Source organism: Ptychodera flava, chromosome 17, assembly GCF_041260155.1.
Source record: "Ptychodera flava strain L36383 chromosome 17, AS_Pfla_20210202, whole genome shotgun sequence".
Lineage (NCBI taxonomy): Eukaryota > Metazoa > Hemichordata > Enteropneusta > Ptychoderidae > Ptychodera > Ptychodera flava.
This window is the reverse complement of record NC_091944.1, coordinates 25,009,314-25,029,044: the sequence shown is the minus strand read 5'-3', so window position 1 is coordinate 25,029,044 and position 19,731 is coordinate 25,009,314. Positions and strand designations below refer to the sequence as shown.

The 19,731-nt window shown below is 37.5% G+C and overlaps 1 protein-coding gene across 3 annotated transcripts in view; it reads right to left on the bottom strand.

Annotated features, from left to right (window-relative positions):
• LOC139115858 (glycine receptor subunit alpha-2-like) overlaps positions 1-19,731 on the bottom strand; it is a 145,843-nt gene that overhangs the window by 42,744 nt on the left and 83,368 nt on the right. The gene's annotated exons all lie outside the window — the stretch shown is intronic.

The window sequence follows — 19,731 nt, the reverse complement described above, 5'->3', positions numbered from 1 at the left end:
TCTGCGCATTCACTGTTGAACGGTTTCAAAGGACCCATTGGACGATTACCAGACTAGGTCTGGCGTCCTGTGCGTGTAGTGCACTGGCTGTCCAGAAGCCCGTCGACGTCAAAGACAGCATTCCGCAGTGCACTTGCGCTATAAATCGAAATAAAAATATTTTGGACACTGCAAGAAAACGGTCAATACTCGGTCTATTTGATGCCCCAGCCACGGATGTAAGATGTATAATAATAAGGTTATCACGAAAATACCTCAAAAGTTGCATGAAGACATTGGCGCCGCGCATCGTCCCCCGCTTCGCGGCCGGGCGATACGCTACGCCAATGTCCTCGTACTCCTTTGCGGTACGTTCGTAATATTCTCATAATATTTAGCCCGACATCGGTTTTTAGAATTCAGGTGATGAGATTCGAGCGAAGATTGTCACTCTGTATACTCTGTGATAGTTTTGCGGAAACGGTTGATGATCTTGGCGGGCCAGAGCTTTTGTATCATAACAACGCTGACGGCCGATGAAATCAATTGTGGACAAATTGAATTCTCGGAGTAAATGGTATCAGTAATCGGAGATGTCGTAAAGTTGACAGAGCAATAACAAGCTAACTCGCCACAAACACTATGCAGAGCGGCTGGTGACTTTGAAGCCGTCGTCGTTAAAGAAATATTATCTCTTCTGCCAGCTTGAACAAAGAACCCGGAAATATTCACAACAGGACAATACCCTCAGTAAAGTATACCAAGGGTTGTTATTTTTGATTAATTTTAAAAGACGATAAAACTTTTCCGGAAGAAAATGATCACATCCTCATAAAAGTGTCAAACAGAGCGGATAGGGTATATTTCTCTATTATTTTTTCCTTCGCCTTTTCTTATCGTATCGACAAAACGGCAGTTTTCGGGGCAAACAAGCTAAAATACCTCGGAGGGAGTGCAAAACATCACACATATCCCCCTCATCGATAAAACATTTGCTTCGCTTCGATGAACAATCATTAAGTCTCGGTGAGAAAAAGCCTTGTGACGGTTAATCCGCGTCATGAAATATCAATAACTCGTACAAGAACAAAGGTGTTAGATCATCAATTTTTGACGAGGCGAGCACTCGACTGTTTCGTCCCTTGCAACGATATCGACGAAGCCAATCAATGTACAGACCTTAAAAGCGAAATGAACATGATTGCCTTCCCTTACTTAGCAAACGAAATACTTGACATTTCAATTTTTGAAAACATCAATCATTCGTAACGACTGCGCGGCATCGTAAAGAATTGGGCACCTTTTTTGCGATGAGCAGTAAACCTCGGGGAGGTATCATTTAAAGCGCGAATTGTTTTTTGCATGGAAGCGATAAACAATTGCATTAAATCGGTTCATGGTGCGGAATAAACTGCGGCCCCTTGGGATTTTGGCAGATTAGCACGTACAAAATAGCAATAGGGCCACAGCCTTCCCACTGTGCCAGTGAAAGGGGTAGAATTATTAACGTAATCACACGCTGTGACCGATCATACAGTGGACCAATGCTTAATATATGGATTCAAAAATCTGCCGCGGAGCGGCAAATACCTGCTGTGGCCACAAGCGCCTCGTGGATGGTGAGAAAATAACAGCGAACGAAGGTCTCGCAATAAATTCTTCATTTTATTTGTGAGTGACCTATGTATAACTCTAAAAAGATTGTTATCTGGAACAAGAATCTAGACAAAGATTGATTAACTTAACTAAGCACATTTACAATGCAATGCCAAACATTTTAATCCCTTCACATTCTGAGAAAATGAGTTATAATACTTATATCTACATCAATTTCTATGTTTGACTGATTAATATTTCATCTTTCCTTCCGTGTATATGTTTAGTTAATCGAGAACGGTCAATGCTTCAAGTATATCTGTTTAGCGATGACAAATTTGTTGACTCATATAAACCTTCAGACTACTTGCATTCCTTTCAATCTTCTAGCGACCCATATTTACTGTTCTAACACTATTTGTTGGTTATAATCCTATCGTAAACAAAAACAGTTGCTTGCAACATTCTGAGAGGTTGTTCAGTTTACCGTACTATATATATATATATATATATATATATATATATATATATATATATATATATATATATATATATATATATATATATATATATATATATATATATATATATATATATATATATATATATATATATATATATATATATATATATATATATTACAATCTATCTTAGTCCTTTTCCATCTACTGATAGATGAAATGTATGATGTGCAATATTCATGCGATGCGTGACCGGTAAACTTTTTGCAATATGCTTTACACAGGTAGTGCAGTGAGAGGTTTAGTAGTGTGCCACTGTGCAAATAGTTAACACATATATATATATAGCTGTTTTGCCCTCTTAGCTAAATCTTTGCACGACAAATATCTGGTATTGTGATGTTATTTTTTCTCGCCTCCAGCAAAGAATAGAAAAATCCATTTCTAATTTTTTCTCACGTTGCGGGACGAAAACCCTGATAACCAACAAAAATGTTCCTTGTTCGTGGTAAAGTTTTTTTTGGGCCATGGTTTCACGCTATATTCTCATCACAACTTATGGCAATGATGGACAGGATACTCTGTTATCGAGTCTTGGGTACACACTTGATGCTCCTTCAGCGTGTGTAACTGAAGACAGTTCTTGTACAACATCGTTGTATACGGCCCATAAACAGTACTCAAGACAGTTTATCTTAAAATTCAGCCATTCTCATCAGCGCCGTAGACGAGAAAACGACAGACTATTAAAAAGCTAATTATTGCTTTGAAAGACAATTTAACGTGGCACTAAACGTTGACATATAGCTATTCATGTTTGATAGAGCACACGTATAGCAGCTCTGTAAACTGCCCACTAAAATGAGATCGCCAATCTATCAAAGAAATTGCTGCTGTGTGATGGAGAATACTGTGTAGATAGTTAAGACGCAAGATTTGAAACACTGTAGTTTACTGGGACCGTATTCAGATACAATGCAGATATCATACCCTAACCAAGGGAAAATCACATGACTAGCACAGTGAAAACTGGACTGACCCCTTTTCTGACATACTTTAAGTAAGGAGTGTAGAATTCCGTGGCTTTAAAATTCTATCAGACAGTGCCTGAAGCATATTAGGGCCTATTGGAGAAAAAAAACTTTCAAAACTTTGACACATGTTCTAAACTTTTATGAATTAGCATGCATAAATATCTATCGACATGTTCATAAATAAATTAACATGCAGACAATTACAAATAATATAAATGCATTGTACAATTATACGTCCATAATCTATACATACATATACATACATACATACATTAATTATTTTACGCCTTCTTGCACGCATACATGAGCATATTTGAACAGATTTACATCGAGAACTAAAAGTGTGCAAACACGTAGTAAATGCAACAAGAACTTACAGAAAAACAAGTTTTTTTTACGTGAAAATGATAGTCCATTGAGATGGAATGGGTTTCAAAATGATTTGGCAATAACTTTTCTTTCATTTTTTATCCTTTCAATGATGCTATCCGGGAATACAGTGCAGTGCAGCATGATTAACATTTCTCCAAACGTCAACAAGGAGGAATATATAGCATCGGCATGATTGTTAGGTTATTCATGTCAATAGTCTCTCGGGAAAGTGGATCGAAGTAGATGTCTGTGTAAGATAACCACTTCCAGTAATTGTGTCGAAAACGGTTATCAGTCCCATCTTCGTTCTGATGCTTTCATTACATCATACATATATATATCCCTGAATTTCCAAACTGCCTTTTTTGTATTGCACTTGCGAACAATACTATCTATCCGATGTCTGCGTCCTCCTGAGATGGTTTGAAGTTTTGTAATCATTTGACTGAGGGTAACCAGCCCTTGCCACCGTAATCTCATTAAAAAAGACAACAGTCTGTTTGTCTTTAATTCCTGCGAGAGTTTATATTGTGAAGTCAGCGTACTAAGGAAAGTCGGTGTAGATTATGAATCAAAGAGAGTTCTTGTAACGTTGTAAGAGGTGTTGCATAGGCCTTGCTTGTTGAAGCCGGTGAGATGCGATTCCTGTATATCCTGTGAAGGTCATTTGTTCTTAAAAAGGGGAAGTTCACCAAGGATGATTTTTACATATGTGCTAGTTTGTAAAAAAATCGGGCGAGTTATAAATGGTGAAAATAGCTTTTCCGGGGTAAATGACCACAAAGCTAGCACATTTGTAAAAATCATCGTGAACTTCCCCTTTAAGGGTCCTAAAACGACTTTGGCAGTAACATTTTATGATTCTTATGTTGTTGGAGAAAAAATTTCCTTTCTTACTTCGCCTCTCTAATATATTTATGAAGCCAACCCTGCTGTGTCTATAATATGAAAACTTTATTTAGGGTGATACCGAAGGATTCAACGCTCAAGATATTGCCAAGGCTGGCAGTGTTATCATTGAAGGCTATTGCACGTGAAAATCAATACCGTTTACATAGTTTTCCAGGCGCTATCGCTTTCTGCTCTTGTGCAAATGTTTAAAATCTTTTTCATGTCGGCCAATTTTCCATCTGCTGAAATGAAGTTGTAGACATCGCAAAGATGAATTAGGCTAAGCATACGTTTTAGAAAATTCTCAATAATTTTTGAGATATGGCAGGAATAGGATTAAAAATTTTACAAAACGATAAAGTACACGTTTGCCATGTTGAAACATGGTATTTCGACCAAATCCGTACCAGGGACTGTCACGGCGAAGATGTATGTCAAGTATTACCACGTAAAATTTAGAGGATTTTCAGGAAATTCGAAGTAGTCGAATCTTTTCAAAAACGTGCTGTGCTAATCTGCATATATATGACTCTACGATAGCCATGACCGGCAACCATACGTCTGCTCGGTTTTGGTGCCATTGTTTTGCATCTTAGGGTCAATAAAAGCACAAAAACTCATATATTCGTGGAGTTGACAAAGTTCCCTTAGCAGCTGTTGCCTAGATACTTGAACCCTTCGGTAACGCCTTAATGTTGACAAAAAATTCCTGGTTATAATGCATTTAAGTCATAGCATTTTGCCTTGCATGCACCTGCAGGCTATGTTGGTATGTAGACATACGTCATTTTGATCTTAATTTGAGGTAAAACTTGCAAATGTATTTTACCCCTGACCTTAAAGCCATTCGAGATTAAAAAGTCTCTGATATGATGCTGCAAATTGTGGCTGATTTGCAGCGTGCTTGCACATCTGACTGGTCGATTGTCACTATTCACAGCAACTTAAATTTCCTCTCGCAGTACCCAAACCTAACCAGCAGTTGGAGTCGTCCACGCCACGTCAGCAATTAGTCTGAAGTTGTTCGAAAAAGATACACTCTGATCCAGAACTCTTGGAGAGGTTAATAACGAACAATAACGCAACCAATTGTCTTTATTCTCAAAACAAACAAAATGCTTGCAGGCGTACATAAAGAGGTTGGCTCATCAACAAGTTATTAAGACTGAAATACTATGTACTAGGAGTGAATGCAACGAAATCTTTGCACACTTGCCGACGTTGCGGTTCAAATGGACTGAGAGTAGACATTTTACAGACCGTTTTCGCCCTTGTTGGAGCATATATACATCGCAGTGAACCGTGCCCTGTTACGATTATACCGGTAGACAACGCCCACTTTGATTGTGGATGGCAGTTGTATCAATGAAGCGTGCAAAGAAGGACCGAATTGAATTAAATGCTATGCCCGTATGGTTTGTTTCTGCACGTCGTGTTTAATGTTTGTCTTGCATTGATGGCATGAACGAAGTCGTTCAATCGCCGCATCGATGTAATGGACCGAAGGAAGCCAATAAGTGTATTCAGTTGCGGACAGAAAACTGAGATATGGCCATCTGAAGGGAAATTAGAGAAATGCTCTTATTTTCATTTAATCAAGTATTGTCCGCTTCTTATGCATTAACTTATGAGGATACCATTTACACTAATGTTTGCTTTGCAGTTTTCAAGATATACCCTGCAGCCAGTCACGGAGACCGAATTATATATAACCCATAGCTATGGAGTTCGTGTTTTCTGGAAACGACAATGAACAACCGTTACGTCACTCGCAGGACAATTTGTCACTCCATATCTTCCCTATCGATCGGCCGAACTCTCTTCTTGTCCGTGATGCACGTTGAGACAGATAAGGAATGACAAAGAAGCGAAGGATATGCCCATGGAAAGACACGAGAAAAGGGCAAAAGAACATGAGACATAAGGGAAAAATCATGCTAATTTCGGACGTAAAAATTCTTTGAAAAAAAACAGCGTCAGCGTCAGTAAACTAGCTACCGTATTGTTCGTCTATCAAATTGGAGCATATTATGCCATATGGTGCACTGATAATTTATGTGTGTTTCTTGAAGTGAATTAAGATTTTGATAACTTAAAAACAAGCAAAGGGTGTTAAAACGTTGTAACTTCTACAAAGGGAACATTAATGACGGTAAAATAAAGCTACGGTAAATCATCTGGTCAGTTACTTCAATGGTATGTTTGCTAGCCCAAGGATATTACGTCATCACGTGACTCTGAATTCATGGACATAAACATGCAGATCAGGCCGGGTATTATAATAGTATAGAGAAATGTAGGGGCCCCGGGCACTGTTTTCCAAATCAGATAGCTTGGCAAACAGCTACGCTGTCCCCGGGGAATCTTTCGCTTTTCTTTCAGGGTTACAAAGGTCGGCTGATATTTATCGACGTTTCACGCAAACAGACACTACTGTCATTTCCTAGTCGGCAAGCCACAAAAAAGATCTCATTCATGTTCGTTATCAAGAGTTTCATCTTTGCTGTACAACATTCGCGTCGCCATAAATCTTCACAAATTGTCAATTTGAGTAGCCCCTTTTCCCGAAATCTTTACAACTTAATGTCGATCTCGGGTGGCTCGCACGACCTTTCTCGGCAAATGTTCAGACAGAGCTGTCCGACGCTATGATTTGTTTTGCCTTTATCGCGAGAAAGCATAAAGTATTTATTCCTCAGCGTCGGTGTCGCAAATTCCATTAAATCGCTCGCTCGCAGAGAGAGAGAGAGAGAGAGAGAGAGAGAGAGAGAGAGAGAGAGAGAGAGAGAGAGAGAGACAGAGAGAGAGACAGACAGACAGACAGACAGACAGACAGACAGAGACAGTGACAGAGAGAGGGAGGGGAGAGACAAAGAGAGACAGAGAGACAGAGACTGTAAAATGTAGTGGTCAATAATGTCACACATCATACAGAGACCGTATTACACTGTGTTTTATATCGTAAAATGGTAATCGAACTGTTTCCATCGCTCCCATTAACCCGTATACTTTTTCATATGACTCGGAGAGCTTTTGACGTCAGCTGGTACAACGATCTGAGTGAAATTGATACAGGCCTTGCCATGGTCGGAATTAAAGATGGCACTATAAACTTTATACTGTCAGCTTGCTTGGCTTACCGTTCTCGCATGTAGTTTTCAGGTAAGAGCGTTTGCAATGATGATCGAGGCATTTCAAAAGGTTACAAAGTTTTTCGATTCGCAGTTAATCTTTTGAGTGCGTTACTTTGTAAAGAGTATCAATGACATGTTCATCGTATCGTATATTTGCGATTACAAAGAAATAGTTCGAAAGTCGTCATCACTTGACAGGACAATATTATCAACACATTTTATTTTTGAAGTTTTGCGTTTGTATTCTGTATCTCACAAACAAATATCCGATGTTTAATTGTTAAGATACTAACGGGATTAACTCGAAGATGAAATAATCTCTCTCTCTCTCTCTCTCTCTCTCTCTCTCTCTCTCTCTCTCTCTCTCTCTCTCTCTCTCTCTCTCTCTCTCTCTCTCTCTCTCTCTCTCTCTCTCTCTCTCTCTCTCTGCGGGCATATGTAGGTAGGTAAGTATACCTAAGCACGTAGGTAGGCAGGCATTTATTTGTGAATGCACTCAAGCAAACACGTATACGTATATATATACGTATACATATACTATCAATGTGTGTCTGTATCTATTGTATATCTACTTACCAATCTATCTATCTATCTATCTATCTATCTATCTATCTATCTATCTAACTCTCTCTCGCACACTTAACTGCAAGCTCCGGCTAGCTAGGTGTTTAATGAAATATTTGATCCTTTCCGAAAAACCAGCTAAACAGCTAAACTTAGCTTTGAACTACGGTTGATAAAATAACGTAAATTTATTATGATTTAGCGCTCAATTTTGTAAAAACCGCCGCTGGGCTTAGTCTCGTCAATCAAGTAGTTGCTGTTATGCATTTTGTTGAAACGCAATGAAATAGAAATTCCCTGAATCATTGCTTGATGCCGAAGTACAGTGTTATTTTCGTCGACAATCCTTGGAGATTGGAGTTTTTGCAACGAGCTATACATGTGCGCTTCACAGTTAATTATTTCGTATACGTCAGGGCGGTGTTCCCGAACGTACGATCGCTGTGCCTGAACATACGCCGTAGATACAGCTGTTCGTTATATTTGCAGGAATGCGTTTCTGTTTAGATGTATTAAAAAACATTCAAGTGTCTCTCTTAAGAGGCGCGTCACTTACAAAGTCACGTTCACGGGTTTCCGCGTGTTGTGTATACAGCTGACCAATGGCAGTCGAAATGGAAAATGAATTTCATCTATGAAACATCGGTCCCGCTCATTCTGTTTCCTTGATCAGTAATAGGTTCAGGATTTCAAAGACATACTCTATGGAGCGAAAGCGCAAAGTTGTTTTTACTGACAACTTTGCAATTCAGAGAAGTATATGTCACTGTCAACGAAAGTTGTTTTGTTTGTTTGTTTGCTACACTTTGTCGAAACTAATGTAAAATAGTCAAGGTACGGGGAATATATCACTTATGTATATATTTGATCTGGTCGATAAATTTTATAATTTGATATCAAAGCCATATCGAATATCCAACACCACTTAGTCGTCATAACAGCCTTATTTGATAGCAGATTCCCATGTAAATAAATTCCCAGGTATACCTTAGAAATAAATTCGACCTGCAAGAGCGAACAGATCCGTAACTTGGCAACACTCAGTCGCTGTCCTTGCCACTGCTTTGAGCGAACGCTGCAATACAGGTTGTCTTCGACGAGTTTGTCGCTATAGTACTCTCTTAATCACCAAGAGTGAAAACAACATCCGCTGGTTTTTAGCCGTGCATTTACAAGGTTGTTCATTGTATGTTATAGATCACGATTCCCTTAAGTTCCTTAATAGCTTTCATGCCATTCGTACAGTTCTTTCTTTATTGCACATTGCTTGGGTCGTGTACTAGCATATATTTACCGTGTTTGTAGAGACGATGTAACATTATTCACAATTGAAGTTTTAGTACTCCAAAATTGAATCAATCGGATCGTGATGACTTGAATACTTTATATAAAGATTCAATGAAAATGACGTCAAATGTTCATATTTCTCTTTGCCTCGATACTAAAAAGCATAATGAGGCAAGGCATCTAACATGCTTACATTCTTGGAGGCCACTTGAACAAAAAGATAGCTTTGGCAAGTACCGATACGAACAAAATCTTATTTTAGAATATTTGCTGTGTGAATGTGGTGATCAGCCTGCGTTACTTCTAGATAACGGAAGAATCGATTTTGCCCTATAGCGTGTAATTTTAAAAATCGATCGATAAAAAGCTTACATTGCAATGTATATATAAAACACCCTGAAATTGATATCCAACAAGGTTTGGTCTCGCACATAAAACGGCTTTCGAGACAATAAAAAGTTAATATGTCCATTTCATTTTTAAAGTTAACGTTGCAACAGTACATGCTGCTACATGATAGTCACATGACACCTTGACCAATTGTGCACTTGTTTCGTCCTTAATGTAGGCTATATGAACGGCAATAGCGGCATTGAAGTATTAGAACGCATAAAGCATACATCAAAGTCATCTGAAAATGTCACCACTTTGTATTAACCCTTTAAAAACAGAAGAAATAATTGATCCTTGACGTGTTGGAACGTACGTCACACGGGTAAGTAACAGCACTGTGTCTCTGTTGGAAACGTTCTTGAGTTCACGCGAGTATTCGCAATTATAGACACTCTGTGAATGTGACACGTAATGGCAGACTTATCATCCGCCATGTTATTTACTTCATGTTATGGACATGTTAATTGGAATAAATGTGAAAATCTTGCATTAAAGGGTGAAAATCATTCAACTATTGAACCAATGATTCAAACAGGTCTCATTCTGTCTACCGATATAATGATACATAAGATAGCACGCGTATGCCCATTACTAATATAAGGCATACATGTTGGATGTCTCTTGCCTGTGACACACGAAAAGAAAACTACAGGCAGATTTCAGTACATGCCTGTAACAGGGTCTGATCAGTACCTGTAACAGTCCCTAAGAGATAACCTCTGTTATGGGATCTGTAAAATTGGTCAGATATCAGGAATGTATGAATGGGTCTGTATCAGGCCTGGCATTACAGGAATGTATACAGTGATCTAATTTCTGAGTGTATCCAGTGCTGTGACCACATGACTGAAATGCCGGTAACAAACAGTTGCTGTGTCAGTGTTGAATTTACAGGGCCTGTAACGGGGTCTGAAAATTTGCAAGACTTCAGGGGTCTACATTTTTAGAAAAAAATGGGCCAGTTTTGATGACAGAAATATATACAGGCATAATTGTGTGTACATTAAAAATAATTATTGACCCTGTTACAGGTCTGTATTCACATTGCTGTGTACAGTCCTGTAAATACAGTGACGGGACAGGCAGAAATTTCAGGCCCTGTCACATCACTGTGTCTGCAACTCTGTATATAGCCATATCATCACAGCACTGGCAAAAGACCTGTACATCAGCCCCCGTCACAGCAATGGGACGTCTTTGCTGACACAGACCTGTACAGGGTTGTGTCATGGCCTGTACAGGGTCTGCCACAGGGGCAAATGTTTTTTGCTGTGTACAGGTAATCGTGTATGTTCCGTGCCGATTATTAATTTCTCCAGGATTACCTTCAACTAAAAGAATGTCACAGTGACTATGCATATGGCCGTTTAATAAAGAAAGAGAATTAATTTCAAAAGTATCTCTCATCAAACAATACGATCTGAGTCCAAACTCACTGACGACATGTATGGCTTCGCAATCCATCTTGCAATTTCCGGCGTGTTGATCTAGCTACGATCTCCGCATCAGAACAAATAGACGTAATCCAAGCCGAGGAAGTTGAAGGATTGAGGACGGTTGGACTCGATTGATAATAAACATTAGGGGGAAATTGGACGAAAAACATCAAAATGAGTGAAACCCCCCGTTTCCGCATGCCTGTAATGACCTGCACATTCGTGCGTAAAACCAACGTTGAAATGAGCAAGAGAGCTTTAATTGTGAAAAAGCGGTATCAAATTGAAAGAACCTTGGCTCCTTTCACTTTTCTGGAAATCAGCCTTCTACTGCCCCTCGTAACCAAACAAAGTGCACCTGTATCATTTAGTAAAATCAGGGATAACTAAATTGTTCCAAGGAATTGTATTTCCATTACAGGTAATCTCGATAGCTGCTATTAGAAGCCGAGGATTACTAACTAGCTACATGTAATTAATCGTTTTTAGTCTTGACAAGGCTTTGGGTAATTTGGGAGCTCTTTTAAAGATCCATAGAATTATTTGATCAGACTATTCACCATAAGAAAAACAAAGCCATTGATTGCTGCTTTCTTAAGGTAGCCATATTGTACAAGATGCAAGGAATGATTTCAATTTTTTCATTCATACTTAACACAAATTGTTGAGTAAAATGTATGTAGTAAATATTAGTATTTCCATGTTAGTGGGTTTTTGTCGGAGAAATGCTTTACGGGTTCTGATTATTAGTAACGGATGGCTTGAATCGATCTATAAGTTCAACTGACATGGAACATTTCTATTTCCACGTAGCCTCTGATATTGTCTTGTTTAATTCGATCAGAGTTTTACTAGGCAAAATGTTTGATATACAACAATATATACACATATACTGATTCCGTACATTTGTCAAATATGTTAAGTATACGCGTACGTATACTAATAAAATACCCAAGAACAGTGACTGTGTACACTTGGTGTACACATAACATATACTCTTGTTCTGCATGGATATACGCTACATATATCAACGTATTGGAATTTTCCATATACAAAGATATACGTTACGTATACCATTAATTTACATTCCATATACGTCAATATACGTAAATAAACCGAACGTATATCAAGCATTTTGTCAAGTGTTTCTGTCCGCATTAATAAACCTATAAACAAATATACCACTCGTATTGGTTATGATGAGTACAATAATGAATTTGCGTTATTATTCTTGTTGTTGTGATTTGTTGCTTTTGTCGCTGCTTCTTTTGTTGTTTTTTATCACCTACATAATCATAACTATTATCGTCGGTAGCAGCTGCTGTTTCATTGAAAAAGCAGCATTCCAATAATCTCATTGATGAGTATAGCATTATCATAAATCCCCTTAACTTAATTAAAAGCTGTCGCCAAAAGCTATGAACACGTAACTCAAGCCAAGACTTGCTGAAAAATACAGTCTTTTATACGCTTACGACATTTCTAAACCTTTCTCTCTGCGAACTGTCCAAGTAACCATTAGAAGGAAATTATAAAAATAAATCTCCCTTCATGAAATCACATGATACAAAGCTTACTATACGATTTCAGTTAACGACCATGTTCTCTCATGTAAATCAGATTATAGAATACCTGAAAAATTCATTTAGGAAATTCATTATGCGTTTGATTGGGCGGGTGTAATCGCTTGCTTCTGGAAGAAGTACAGATGGTATTATATCAAGGAAGGATTTGAAATTACCTTTTCCCCTATCAAAATTTAACGGGACGCTTAAGGTTTTTGTTTCGTTGTATTATTTAAACACGCGAGAAATTGCTTTAATACGCAACTGCATATTTCACAAAATGGATTATGAAATCAATAGGTCATAAATGGAAATGGGCCATCAACTATTTTTGGTACTAGAACAGAGCATTTCTAAACGGTAACTACCCCGATGGGACCGGATAAGGTAGACTCCTGCAGAATAACTAAACCTGCATGTTTATAGTAGAGCGGTATGATGTTAGCTATGAAAACACTACATGTAAATAGAATACCATAGCATAGGTACGCAAACCTTCTTATACAAAGCAAGCACTAACTCTTTAGTTTAGAAGTACCGATAGGTGTCAGGCACACACATTTCCTTTCAACAACATGCATTAACATATTTAGTCTCAGTAAGAGAGTGATACTAAATGAAAACGCAAAAGTGTGAAATATTGTTACCGATGAGTAGTAATGAGGAAGTGGAAAATAAAAATAATTTTACTAACAATAATGGGAACATTTAAAGCGAATCTGTATGCCTTTTGGTTGAGTCCATACAAATGTACCTATCAACCTGTCGTTTGGAATGGGAACCAATAAAACAAGTTATGCGAACGGTATTAAATCTCAGACAACTCATCTCCTTCGGAAATCGTACAACTGCGATCCTCTCTTTGACAAAGGCACGTCAAGGATATAGAGCGACATATTAATTTCCACTTCATGACGAACAAAAAATATGTACATGCAAATGTTTCAGTTCGTGAAGTAGAGGATAACCACAAGATTAACAAACTCCATGCTAATCATGCTGAGAATCGTCCAGGAGTAACTGAAAAATATAGAGGCTTTAGAGCTGAACAATAAAAATCAACCATATTACGTTGTTCGCATATACTTTCCATCCATTGTCATACAATTGATTACGATCACATGAATTCACAATTTCATCTGCCGCCAGGACATGTTTTCAAAAGACAAAATTGTAGAAACCGTCCCTCTTTACAAGCCAATTTCATTTTGTGCTGCAACCTTCGCATACCGACACACTAATGTCTTTTTAATTCGACGACTGTACTGCGACGAAGCACAAGAATGGAATTAGCATATGCCATTACTAGGAATAAAACGCGGCGAAACACTGATTGTTAAAGCAGCAGAAACAACAAAATCAGAGGCATCGCAAAATCAAGATAAGACAATCGATTTAAAATTTTGACCAAGCACTCCCTGACCTGATACCATTTATTCTGCGATAATTCATCTGTAGTTTTAATTGAGTGTCCTCAAAAATCAGCATAGCACGAAATGCCTATCACTCACACACTTCACGTTGTAAATGAGTAAAGACGATATTATGAGCATGATATCAGGTTAACTCAAGATTTGATCTTACCGGATTCATGTTTTATGTACGGCTTGTGTGTAGTGGGTAACAGAAGGACATTGCTGAATACTTGCATTCAAAACATTATCAGTGCACCTGATACAAACATCTCCCGGATTCATAATCGAAATTGTCGATCTGTCATCGAATAACTTAGGTAAAATGAAGACCTTATATTATTAAGAGTCAACAAAATGCCTTGGTATGTACAACTAAAACATATTCATAAATACGAATGCTTGCATGATATATATACGCATGAGCTTAGCGTATGTATGTATGTATGTATGTATGTATGTATGTATGTATGTATGTATGTATGTATGTATGTATGTATGTATGTATGTATGTATGTATGTATGTATGGATGTATGGTTGTATGGTTGTATGGTTGTATGGTTGTATGTATGGTTGTATGTATGGTTGTATGTATGGTTATATGGTTGTATGGTTGTATGTATGGTTGTATGTATGGTTGTATGGTTGTATGGTTGTATGTATGTATGGTTGTATGTATGTATGTATGTATGTATGTATGTATGTATGTATGTATGTATGTATGTATGTATGTATGTATGGTTGTATGGTTGTATGTATGGTTGTATGTATGTATGTATGTATGTATGTATGTATGTATGTATGTATGTATGTATGTATGTATGTATGTATGTATGTATGTATGTATGTATGTATGAATCTATCTATCTATCTATCTATCTATCTATCTATCTATCTATCTATCTATCCATCTCTCGATCTATCTATCTCTGTTACAGGGCTGCTAAAAAGTGAGAATTAGTACGCTGGCGAGTAGCATTTCAATTTTTTTAAAAATGCACTGTTACATCGAAATTGACGTAAACGAGAGAAACAATCTGTGTAAGCTTGTAAGCTCCTAATGGGATATTACGAGAGTTATTGATGAGCATTTATGAAAGTACTAGAAAATTACCATTTTTGCACCAATTAAGATATCGTCGCCAAGGATATAGAAAAAATGCTGAAAACATGCACACTCGTATAACCAACTTTAGACTCAGAATATGTAGACTGAGAATATATTTGACCAAGCGTGCAGTCATAATGACAGGGTGCGATTTGTTTCGTCATTTGAATCGATTAAACCACAATTTCCCGGACGCTGTTCAGTGTTCTGGCTTGCTGTTAGCGTGTGGGTTGTTTGGATACCAGAAACGGGATTATTATGGTACAAGCAAATTACTTTCAACGTCTTTCTATTTTTTACCCACGGGCAAAATTGATTAGTCGATTGAACGAGTGTCCTCCAGGCTTGACGGTTTTGCTTAAGTTGCTTTTGTACGGGCTAGAGTGTATGATTCGATTATTTTGCTACATTCAAACTACGCATGGTTACTGTTCGCGTGGAAAGCAGTATACAATACCACCCTGAAGAGGACGGAAATGCACACGCTAGAGTAGCGCAATTATTGGTTAACGGTATGTTTATTGCATTTCGTGCTTCAGCAACGCAATGCTATGCTTTATTTGGTTGTGACCTCTATCAAATATCGAAAAGAAATGTATTCAAATAGACCTGTACTGAAGCTACCTCTACTGGGCTTGGCGGGCACTTGATAATTCAGATATCATATATGTATATCTTTGTTCATACTGTTTCATCACTATTCAGTTTAAAGGTTAAGCTTTTTTAAATTCAATGTAAATTCAATTAAATTCAATGTAATTTCAAATCTTCACAACGTCAAAACTGCTCGGCAAAATGAATGTAAAATCTATTTCGAGCACGTCAACTCTTCTGAACGTTTCTAATTTCAAAGTCGTGATCTCAACACAATTCTCATTTATCTGTGGGAAAAGATGCGTTCTTTCGGTATGTCTAAACATGTGTGTAGGCATATAAACATTTCAACGAAAGGATAACAAATTAATAACCATTAGGTGAGTCTGAGGAGTGCTTAGGGCAAAAGCAACGATCAAAACAATAAGTATAGATACTTAGGGGATATCTCTAGTTCCACCATTAAAACTAAGACAATGTACGACATTTCAAAACTCCATTACTCCATAGCTTCTTTCCGTACAAAAATCCATGTTCAAAAGAAATCTTCATTTATCGATAAAACCCTTAGTTTGCAGATACTGCACTACAGGTAACAACCTAGGGATTTAAGAGTCTTCAATTGCATTATTTTAATAAAATCTATTATTAAGAATTATGAAATATTCAAAGAGAAGTAAATCCCTGCTCTGTTGCAACCATATTCTCTATGCAATATTTAAAATGAAGTAGAGCCCCCTCTGTTGCATCCACATTCAACACCTGAAACAACTTAAAGGAGAATCCGCACCAAAGGGACGGATTTCAGGGCTCTCAAATTTGAAGTTTTTGGAAAGGACCACCACTTGTAGGGGCTCGCGTTGAAGCTTATGGGGTAACAAAAGTTTCCGCTTAGTTTTGTGAAAACGGGGAATGTTATTTTCAACCATGAAGATAACTCAGAGAGGTCGGCCATCTGGAATTTCGAATATCGGTCAATATTGAGTAATTTGTTTCTCTACCGCCAATCTTTGCGCTGTGACAAACGATTTTTATTGTTGATACGGAAAGAAAATATTTGCAAGTTTGCTTGAAGAAAATTTGAGCAAAATATTTCATTTTCGAGGCGCGAACTACCGTATCTTAACAAGGATTTTTTTGATGTGACGTATATGTCGATGACGACTTCCGAATACAATGCCAGCATTATTGGTGCCAGTTAGTATGGTGCTAGTATCGAGTTCGAGCTAAGAAGACTGATACTGGCTAGAGTTCTTCGGAGGGAACATGAAAACTCATCTGTGTAAGTTTCGATGTATTTTCAAACATTTTTCGTTAGTCTATACAAATAAAGCCTAGTCTATTCTTAGGCATCAGCATTGTCAATGTTCAATCTGTAACAACAACCGCTGCGGAAGCAATCTTTACTGTCGACGACTAAATTCCAATATAAAAGAGGATTCATTTACCAACATATACTATATATTATAGCCCAAACATGGGACTATGTGCCCGAGGGTAGGTGACCATTTGCCCGACGTAAGGAGGGCAAATGGTCTCCTGCCCCGAGGGTACACAGTCCCTTGTTTGGGCTATAATGTTTTTATTACATGCCTCTCTTTCTCAGTTTGCACCAAAAATATTTACGTTTATTGGCAAATTATAGTCAAATGCTTTATTTTCATTTTAGACGAAAAACGGTTAAAAATAGAACGATTTTTATCATCGAATGGCGCATTGATATGTTTAAACTACTGTTATGCGGTTTATCAATATTTTTATGCGAAATTTTCCAAAAACCGGATTTTCTGTGCAAAACATGAAATTTCAAGACTTTTACATCCAAAAGTTTTCAAGTTGAAAATAGTTCCGGTTCACTTTCAGTCCAGTGATGACTATGCGGCTCGTGACGCCATCGACGAGTTACCATTGAATCCTATGGAGCGCGCGACGTTCGATATACGAGGCTTGTAATAAAGCATTCTGAACACAATAAAAAAATTTTGGGGATGGGATAGTTTTATCATATTTCAATGTTCTGAAGGAAGAATAACAAATAAAATCTATTTTCACCGAACAAGAATAATGACTTGTTACAAACTTTGCTCCTTTGGCTTTCGTATTTGAAACTATCTCACTATTCCTTTGGCCTACCACTTGTCAAGGTTCATTTTGAAGTTTATGGAGAAGAGAAAGACGAATGGTTACGAACTCTAATGATAAATTGCTACAAACGTCGGCCCTTTAAAAGATACATCGCAGGTAACCGCTTCAGCAAATATGACCATTTTAAGTCGTTCTGTGAATTTTCTTACAATTATAGAAAAATATGGCGGAAAGACATCTTATTGAAACATATGCTCATTTTATTTAGGTTTCTGTCACATAGTTTATACGTTTAAGTAGGAGCAAAAGTGTTATACAGGCATATCTCTCGCAGAAAACGGCATAATTTTGGATTGGCTTTAGTGTTTTGTTGAACTTTATCGACAAATAGCTCATTAAGAATGAAAGCAGGAAAGTACATATTAGTTATGTGGGTGCCAGTTGATTGTATTGACTGTTCTTCAAAGGAACATGTTGATATGGTGATTGGATTTTTATCCGTGTGAGTAACATACCATCGTGAAACAGGATTACAAGCTTCTGTGCATTGCAAAAAACAACCTTGTAAAGCTACAGTGCGAGCGACATTCGACACTAACTGTTTAACACAACCTGAATTGCTTCGTCTTCGGGCATTTTATTAGTCACATTCGTACGCTGTTCATAATTAATTGATGCCCATTACTTATCTTGAACATTACAACAGGTGTCGCTAGGCATGCTGATTACCAGATAGAAGATATTTTCTCTCGGTAATGTCCAAACAACTATCCAGTTCATCGATAACTGCCAAAGATTACCCATTACCTATTTTTCAAGTTTACCCTTTGAGCGCCAAAGTCTATTTTTGTCCTCTATAGAAAATAAACCCGAGTCAAATTTTCCAGATTTTAGCCAAAATTTTGAGAAGAAATTGTAGCAAATAAAATGTGATGTCCATTTGGTCCAAAATTATAAAAAAAGAATTACAGAAAAATTCATAAAAATTGGTAAAATTCTGCACTTAAATTTTGGCGGAAGAAAATTACAGCGCTCAAAGGGTTAAAGTCTTGGGCACACTTGCGTTATTCACCCCTTAATCCTCAAGTATCCTTGGGTATAATTACAACCATAATTCTTGTAATTAAACCATGGAAGATACGTATCAAACAAGCACACCTGAATAGCGTATATAATTAGAAGTGTTGTTAAATAGTTCAGCGTAGATTGAAGTAGGTCTTTGATAGTCGTGTGAACAATTTTCTATAGCTATGAAATTATTACCACTGACCTGAATCATATTAGGTTGTCACCCGCATAAATTCGGTAGAACATAAGCTTTCCTAATTTTGCAACCCAGCCTATCTACGTAGTGAACTCTTTCAATGATACTTTTATATGCAAAATTTACTCGTGGTTGAAGTCTGACATGCTTTCTTCAAGCCTTTCGCGGTCAATCAAGATCGATTAACAGCCTATTGAAATGTGGACATTGTGTACCCGAGAAACACGATATGCGTCAGTTCAATTTACGCGCATACTTAACAGGCGTATTTTCATGTTTGCTAGGAAGTCAAGGGCTAGGGTAGCAGCACGGCTAACTGTATGTACATTTCTATGATTAATAGTGGTATATAAGACTTTTATCCTTTTGATGTAATTTTGAAAAGATAAATCTAAATATGGAACATTTATATTTCTCAAGCAGACGTCGGGGGATAAAATATAAAGATAGCAATAATATGGCATACTAGAAATCGGTGTGTATTGCTAGCATGTGTGTCTTAATGGATATACCTGAACAGGCGTTATGTACAGGTTTATTACATCAGGTTGAATT